The sequence below is a fragment of the Rhea pennata genome, chromosome 9, assembly GCF_028389875.1.
Source record: "Rhea pennata isolate bPtePen1 chromosome 9, bPtePen1.pri, whole genome shotgun sequence".
Lineage (NCBI taxonomy): Eukaryota > Metazoa > Chordata > Aves > Rheiformes > Rheidae > Rhea > Rhea pennata.
The window spans coordinates 1,440,590-1,449,830 of NC_084671.1; positions in this window are offsets into that span (position 1 = coordinate 1,440,590).

A 9,241-nucleotide genomic window follows, 5' to 3' on the forward strand; every position below is an offset into this window, starting at 1 on the left:
AAACCATAACTGCTAGCTTTCCATCACAAGTTTCTTCTTTGCTTTCCTAGACTCTCTTTTGTGGCATATGATGAAGAAATATTCAGATGTAAGCACCCTCGATAACCATAATAACTCATGCTCTCCAAAATCAGACAACAATCAAAACGCTGAAAAAAATACAATTCTTCATTTAAAAGATACTTAAGTTTTACGTTGTCCTTTATAATCCTTTCAGTGCTAGAAAATGGTTAATTTAGGCTCTTCAGGTAATAACATGCCATTCACTTTTAACAGGTATCAGGCAATGTGCCTTACTCACGAGTTCAGCTGAAATGAAGGCAGAATATCAGGTGTGTTCAAGCCCTACTGGCTCAGGGAGAAACATAGTGGAGAGTAAGAGGCTGTTTGATTCACCCTGCGCTGCGCTGAACTGCAGGAGGGAGGAGTCAGATGTGAGCAGGAGAGCAGAGAAGAGGGAAGTGAGTATCTTCTCAGAGGGAGCTGCCTCTTAGCTGGATCAGAAGACTGGAACAGTGTCCCTGCTAAGCCACACCTCCGATGCTGACACTGAAATCCAATGCAAATACTCAGAACTGATGTCAGCCATAAATGTCATTCCCGTAAAGCCCACAGCTGCTCCACTGCTCTGCATCACAAGCTGGAGTGCTACTTTCACTCCTTCTGCATTTCTGTACTCAGAGCTTAGCAAGGGGAAAAGCTGCAGGAGCCTTTCAGGAAGATGAAACAGAGGGTGTGTCGGCTCTGCCTTTTTGTATTCTTATTGCTACTGCTAGTGTGCCTGTGTTTGCGCATACACAGCCTACAGACACTAGTTGTGTAGTTACTTAATGACAACATTTCAGTAATGACACATAACAGCCATGCAAATTAGCAAGGTGTGATAGCTCAGCTCAGTTTGGGACTTAAAAAACTTGCATTCCCCTTTATTGAAATCTAAGCTACATCAACTGCTTACTGTATGCTCTAACCAAATGCACTGAACTCAGCACAGTCAAGTATATTTTGGTAAGTATGAATGTTCTCTCATCACAAAATACAATACTGATCAAACTGGTAAGCCCATGAAATATGCAACATTCAGATGTTAGGTGGCAGGTAAGTTCAATGCTATCTTCTTGAAGAGCTCTGCATCTCTCTTCTGTTCAGCACTACTTAATATTTCCATACCTCATGAGGATGCAAGACGTATTTTCCAAATAAGGGAATATTGTAAAATTGGTGTGATTACAGAATAATTTGGGTGAAATTACAAATTCATTTGGTTAATCTGTGTTATCCACAAACTCATCCTAGCTCATTTCTACCCACTTTATATTTGTATTGCTTTAGTCATGTCAAACCAACAGCTGAATAGCTGAGGTGTCTTCTCATTTTTCAGAGTAGGGTTTGGTTAGAGGCAGTCATTCTCAGAGATGACTCTCGGCTGCAAACTGAACAGAAAACAGAATACAATGCACAGCTGCAGCTGCATCCCGTGACAAGAGTCCTCAATACAAAGATCAGAGTTAAGAAAGAGAGAAATAACTTAACAGCAATGCTAACTTATCCAAATAAGCCCTCCTTCATTTCCAGTTCTCAAGCTACCCTCCCATGGCACTGAGAAGACCTATGTCCCAACCAGGCCAAGCTGCCTACTCAACTGCATGTACCATACAGGGCCACCGAACAGTCCTCGTCACACGACCTGACATAAAGATGAACTCTCCCTACACGGCCTGACTGAGGCCTTTGTCTTTCCTTTCTCCAATTTACATTGCAGATTCTTCTGTTTTAAGGACTTTACATTATTTATGACAACAGACTGTCAACTCTCATGTCAGAAACTTGCAGAAGAAGAGAGTAGCATCCATCCTGTTTTCCATATCAAGCACAATCTGGACCATCTATCTGTCCTCCAACTGTACAGGATTTGAGTTGGCTTTTGTGATTTATCTGTCCTACTACACTATTGATTGTTAATCTGTGCTGTGCCAGCTAAAGGCCAGGGCTCATTTTCTTCTATTTACAAATCACAGTAACCTCTGTCCCTTGTAAGTCAACTTTAAATTAAGGACAGTGTTCTAAATCTTAACAGTGTGAATCTGGTCAGAAGTACAGCCAAGAGACAGGAAGAGAGAGAAGCATCATCTACCCTTGTTTGGACCCTTATTTTTTAGTCCAGTTTCCTCAGGAAATATGTGACCATGCTGTCTCTGACTACAGATATAAGCATGTGTGTTTCTCTGAAACTCTCCACTGCCCTCTTCCACTGCCAGCCCCTGGATAGCTCTTGACAAAATGGTTAATTTCAACCAAGTCTGACACTGCCAAAGCTATTAAGTTGCCCTAAGTTTTGTGAAAATTAGCAGCTGATCAGAGGAGACAGAATGCAATAGGCTTCCACACCAAGAAAATGGCTGCAGTGTGAGTCCACTCTTTCTTAGAAACCCATGACCATAAAACAGAGAATATATAAATACCACAACTATTAAAAAAAGCGTCAAATGGAATTTTTACCTTCCTGGTATCAGAGTCAACAAACACGGTTTCTGAACTGTGGCAAGCCCAGCTTCACTCCCTTTGGCATGTCTTAGCACTGCTAGACACGTGATCAGCTACTTTCATTTTGCAAGTTCCCTACATGTTTCCCTTGCCCCTATCTTCTTCATTTGTGCTTGTCATCTTTCTACTGGCCAATTAGAAATAATTTTAATGATGCTTGGTAAATATATCTTTTCCACTTTGAAAATATTTTGCTCCTGATTCAGTACATCTACTCTAGATGTCCAATAGCTGACTGCTGTCCTAACCCATTCTTAGCTTTGGTATCAACTGCAAATTTTGTGAAAGTTCCCATAGTACTATCTTTGCATATTTCTTTACTGACCTTGCTTTATCAGTTGTGTGCATATATTCAGCTGCTATGGTTGTAGATTTCTTGGTAAAAACAGTCCATTTTATATATTCCATTCATACTTGGAATAAAATGTTCATCAGCATTTTTAAGAAGTTAGGTTTACTTCTTATCATATCCATCCAAGGCAGATGATTTATTGCACACATTGTCTTCCCTTTCCACAGAATATTTTTAATTATATAAACTGCACCTTCCATTCTCTGTGGTAACTTTTACTGCAACTTTTAATATGGTGAAATGCTCTTTGCTCTCCATCACATATAATATACATGTTATAATTACTCTATAGCTACAAACCAAAGCTCTTAGCAGTGATGAATTCAAGTAGCTTTTCCCTCCCATTTATCTTTCTTTAAAATGACTGATAAATTCTGATAAAATAGAACAAGTACAGAAAGATCTGCTTGATCCTAAAATTAGGGGTAGGATTATGTTGTAATAAGAAACAAGAAATCCTATGAAGGCCAATGACAGAAGCCTGATTTCCAGCAGAGCTGTGCCTCCAAGTAATTTAACTTGCATGTCCAGCAAGGTCTGAGCTCTGAAACTTTTCTTGTGGCTGGGGAAAATAAATTTTAACTAGATTTCCTGCTGTCCTCCAAAGGACACATTTATAGCACAGTCATTCAAAATTTACAGGAACATTGCCTTTGCAATTGTGATTTCTCACTGAATTTGGGGAACAGACTCACCTAGGGCTGGAGTTGAGGACAGGTAGGCAAGCAGAGACAGACAGTATCATCACAAAACCCCCCCAAAGTTTCTAAAGAAACAGTGCTAAAGTGGAATGAAAAGCACTGATTAAAAAGCCACAGTTAACAATCTTGCCGAAACCAAGAGAAAGAATAAGACACCTTCCTCTTCCGCTATGTCCTTGGTTTGGATCATATACAGGAAGAGAGAAGTTGTAGGCTAAGGTCCTTACTGCGTATTTCCTTATTCTCTGCATTTAACCTCCCAAATTATTGGAGTTCCTAACACACGTGCTGTCCTTTGCAATACAGATACATATATTCTTTTTCTTAGCGTGAACTCATTGTGCTAAAAAATGATCACAGAAAAAAGTATATTAGGCACAGAAATCTCCTCTCTGGCCTCATTTCAAACAGCACTGCACAACAACGTCTCCTTAAAGGAAGAGTCAGCAGCACTCAGCATTCTGTGAGCAGATTTCTAAGAGACACTCTGCATGTAACAATTCAGGAACGCTTGTAAAGAGGATCTAATGTTAATCATTCATAAAATACAATCTACAAATAGGTTTTTAAAAATTTATCCTATTTAGTACGTGTCACCTTTTATTTTCGTATCTTGCCACAAGCTAAACTTTGATTTATGATTATGCTTCTTTCTGTCACTCAGGAGAGACAAGGTTACTGTAGCAGCTGTATGAATATTTCATTCCAGAAGATGATATGATCTGTGTTGGGCGTAAAAGTATATGTATAAAAGTTCATAAACATTTAATTTATTTTTCAACAGCATGCAAAAGATGATGTTTTATTTTTTCTAGATTTTATTTTAACAGACTTTTAAAAATATGTCTAACTAAATGACCATTTCTAGTCTACTGGATTCAGCTACAAAATGGTAAAACTGCAACTAATTATTTCATCTAACTATTTGTCCCAGATGAATTAAATCACAGATGGCTTCTAGTAAGAGGCAGATACTCTTACATATAATCCATTTCCGTTGCAGTTGTATTGCTGTGCTGTAGACAAACAGTGCTTTCTGGTTTGGAGCAATTAGAGCAGCGTAGATCAGGAGTAATTCTATTAAACCTAAAAACTCTATTTGTACTTACATGCTTATTATGGGCTAGACTGCAACAGCTTTAACTCGAGCAAAACAGAAACTTGCTATGCAGGTGAAGTCAAGGGATTATCGTCACTCGCAGTTATCTGTCAATCTGGCCCTCTGTGAGCAGCACCCCTGTAAACAGATGTGCTACTCTTAAGTAACACTCACTTTAAGATCTCAGTAACTTTTGTTTTTTACTTCTGTACTGTAAATATAAACAGTAGATGGAGACTCTAATGAATTGAACACTTTTGGAGAGAATTACAGAACGAATAAAAGATAAATGGAGCTAGAAGCGTGTGATCCTCAAACTGTCCCCCAGCTAGTGTATAACTATGACGTGCATGTCTTTCCCAGTACTTCCACAGATCTATAAATAGCCTGTTAGTGAAAAATGAAAATTCAGTGAGGTTGGTGTTAAACAAGATGGCTGAGAGATGAGAATGAATCCACCTAGGATACACTCTATGCACACTGCCAGTGATCATTATGTGCTGTTCATCAGCTAAAAGAGAAACAGGCAATTATAGAACTAGTGATTCAGGACGCCAATGCTGAAAAGAAAGAGGTATTAAGGAAGAGGCAAAATACAGTGTATGCAAGGAGGAGAAAGGGACAGTTATACTCAGGAAAGTGTTATTTCTCTAGTGGATGGCAAGACAGAGAGATAGTAGCAAAATCTGCAGCTACCACAGTGCAGAGCAGCTCAATTCTAGATAGCACGCGGACTAAGACGTTCTGCTAGGTGTGGCATTATTTGCTCTCTTGAGACAAGACACTTCACGCCATCACTTTTATTGATCAGGCACTGGCTCACTGGATTGATAGCAGCAGACAGACAGCTAACAGGGAGGCATTTCTTCTGTACACTTCCTCACAGTAACTGCTTGGTTTCTAGTACAGAGCACAGCATAGTATGAACACTATTCATGGAACAGCATGATATGAATGCTTTTAATTTTGCTGCACAGCTCTACAGCAATAGAACACTCATAATACACCTGTATTAGTATGATCATACCTAATCACGGGACAAATCCAGCAAATGCAACGTTACGGTCTACAATCACCCCTATTTTAGGCACTGTTATTTATTTATTGGGAAAAACGCACATGTTGTGCGATCTAGTAGGAGCTAGACAGCAGTAATACCACACTACAGTGGAAAGCAGCACTGAGAGAGTTAACTAGAGAATCCAAACAGCTGGGAAGAAACAATTATCCCTTTCCGAGGGGGGAGGAGGGGGGAAGGAAGATGGCATCTGCCTTTGAGTAACCTAGCTATGACCCCATCTGGAAGCAGCAGGAAAATCAGCTGTATATGTAGAACTTTCTCCAATAGTAATAAAATTAATGACAAGAGCCATTTATAATACTGTTTGCACATTTCATTGCCTCCTGTATAGTCTCGACAGCTCTGCAGTGGGTTGTCTTGGCTCTTCATTTTTCTTTTCATAGTTTCTTCCTCACTATCTTCTCTCCTGATAACCTTCAAGGAAGGCTGAATTAGTAGACCAGGAAATTCAGCCTCAGGAGTTACAGTCACTGGAACGAAGCTGCTTTTTAAACAATACTTGCAAAGACTGAGAGCTTTGGAACCAAATTCTGCCGACAGAGGGCTAAGAGTTTGTATTTGCTGATTATGATGAGTGTGTATTTGCTGATTATGACCGCTTTTACCTATAGCAACAAAACTATTATCTTTCTAGCCATGACCTGTTCCTTGAAGAGATGCTATTGTTCACAAAATATTTCTACAGGGAAACCAGCATTTTTTTACTGCTGCTCTATCTGAAACCAAAAATATAAACTCTATTATAAATGATTCCCAAAAGAATGTTGAAAAAGCATAAGGCAGTTTACTGCATGATTTATCATTTATCAAAAATAAAATATTTAAAAAAGGAATACTGTCTGTTTTTTTACATATATTACAGTGACTTCAATGGGCTTTACTTTAAATGAGGAGATGGCTTTTGTGCAGCAGACTAGTACTTCTTCTTCAAGCAAGTACAGTAGCAGAAACCTGCTGCCTTGCCCCAGAGGAGAAGTCCTGAGGACAGGAGCATCTCTGCAGGAAGATGACAGCCTTTATTCTGCCTAAATGAGGAAGAAAGGGCTACAGGGAATGTTCTTAAGCTCCTCCATTAGAGAATGGGTGCAGAGATTTTACTGAAACTTCCTAAGGATGACTTCTATTCTGACTTGAAGCTTTGCAGTAGTCAGCTATTATGCTACATAAGCTAATAGCAGAAAGTACAAGCTGATCTCTGCATACCTCTGACTTTGGAAATTACTTGGAAATAATAAAAATTGAATCAATTCATTAATTCAAAACCTAAATTCATACTTAAAAAAAATCCTAAGTATGATTTAGTGCACTAAAAATTTTATCTTTCCAAAATTCTGGCCAAACGTCTTCTTGGCTTCCCTAATAATTAGGTTAGAAAAGGTTTGGGGGAAAAAAAAAAAAGTCAAGGGTAAAGCGGAAAAAAAAAGACATTGGAAAAGAAATACAGGATATAGGGGTGTTGATGGATTTCAGATATTACATAGAAGTATCGAAAACAAATGCGCTTTTCTGTAGCTTTGATCATTCTGAAAGCACATTAGAAGTCAGATGGGTTGAGAATGCATGTGCAAGCTCTGGCCACTGTTTTCTGTGACAGCTGCGTTCTGAAGTCCTCAAAAATCCCACTTCATAACATAACCACATCCTTTAACACCCTCCTCAAAGGGCAACCAAATAAGCATGCATTTTTGAAGTGTTTTTCAGAGTATTGAATACAGGAAGGGCTGCTAATTAATTCTGAGTGACAGTAAAAAGGTCTATTAACTTTGCTGATGTAAAGGATGACTGAGTTTATATTGGAAAAGGTGAAAAAGGCAGTAAAAGAGGATGTGAAGAAAAAGTATAATTCTTCCTCTTATGGAAGAATTTGCTTTAATGGAAAGGTTTAATTAAAGTAAGAGCTCATCAAAAGGACAGTGTTTTCATGAGATATGAGCAACTGCAAGGAAGGAACAAAGCTGACTACAAAAGAAACCAGTTGTACTTTCCAACTACCTCTCACCAGGTGATACACATGCACGAGCAAGAAAACGTTCACTTCAGATGGTGATGTTTTTTAGTTTTAGATTTTTCTAAACAGACTTCATTTTTCAGTAATAGGATTTGTCTTTATGGTATTTACAAAACTTGTTCAAGGCAAAAAGTCACCAGATCATGAGGCAACACAACGTGAAGAGATGTTTAGGCTTTCTCTCAGTCACCCTCCTCAGGTTTAAGAAGCAACACAGCTACACTGTTTTGCCCTCTTGCTGAGACAATTACATCCTGTTCTGTTGGTTACCCGCGTTTAGCTCTGGTGCTTCTGCACTGCATTAATACTCTGGGTAATGGACACTATCTTCCTTCCCCCATGAAGTTCCACAAAAACTGTGCCAAAACATAAGCAATTAAACCCAAACCTATCTTGTCTGTCTTTCATTCCTCAGAAATATTTCCCCAAGCCCTTCAAATTACCATCAATTTTAATATTCCAGTGTTGGGCTGATTCTACCCCTAGAACAAAAACAGCAGCAACAATGTGCTTTAGAGATGCTGAGAATTGCCTGAGTGTCTTTATCCATAATAACCAGCTCGAAATTCAGTACATATACAGAAAAGCAGAATACCTTCCCTTTTAAAACCTAATATATAATCTGACATGTGGCATCAATCACGTATTTGCATAACTTAAGCAAACTAAGATGGGCACTGATAACTTGTACTAGTTGAGCCAAAGAAAATGTATTAATTAAAAAAAAATTTCTTCCCCAGATCCATCTCCATTTCCAGTCAATTCTATACCATTTGACAGTGTAACAAGGGATCTAGTGGTTCTCAGTAAGATTATTTCTCACACAAGTGTTGAATTAATAAACAGGACAAATCATAGATCTTAAGATAAGAGAAACTTTCCACTAACCTGAGCAAGAAATCCATAAAAATGAGTATAGTCAAGTATAATGTTCTCCCTAAGGAGAGTAAGATACTGGTACTGCCAAAAGATTCAAAGACTGAATAACCTGAACTGATATGTTTAGTTGAAGCAATAAAAAAAACCTACCTATTCTTTAATAATGGCATACATTTTTAGTACTTTTTCCACGTAGAATTTATCTGCTTGAGTTTCTATTACAAGCCTTCAATACAGGCTATATTTTGATACACTATGAAAAATTGTTCTTCTTTCTTATTAAAAGGTCTATGGACTTCACAAGAAAAAGAATTATACTCTAGGGATACTATATGAGCCGAACTTGATTTCATTACACAAGACCTGATCTGTTTAGCTGTATGTTTTCTACACAAGAAAACAATGACAGAATATGTATAAAAAGCCCATGCAAATATTTTGCACATCAAAATACCAGCTCTTCTGCCAAAATAAAAAAAGACAATACAAAAAAAAAAAATCTGCTTTCCTTAGTACATTCCCAGAGAAATTGATACAATTTTGGTATTACCAGAAGCCCATCATGAAAGTACTAGGA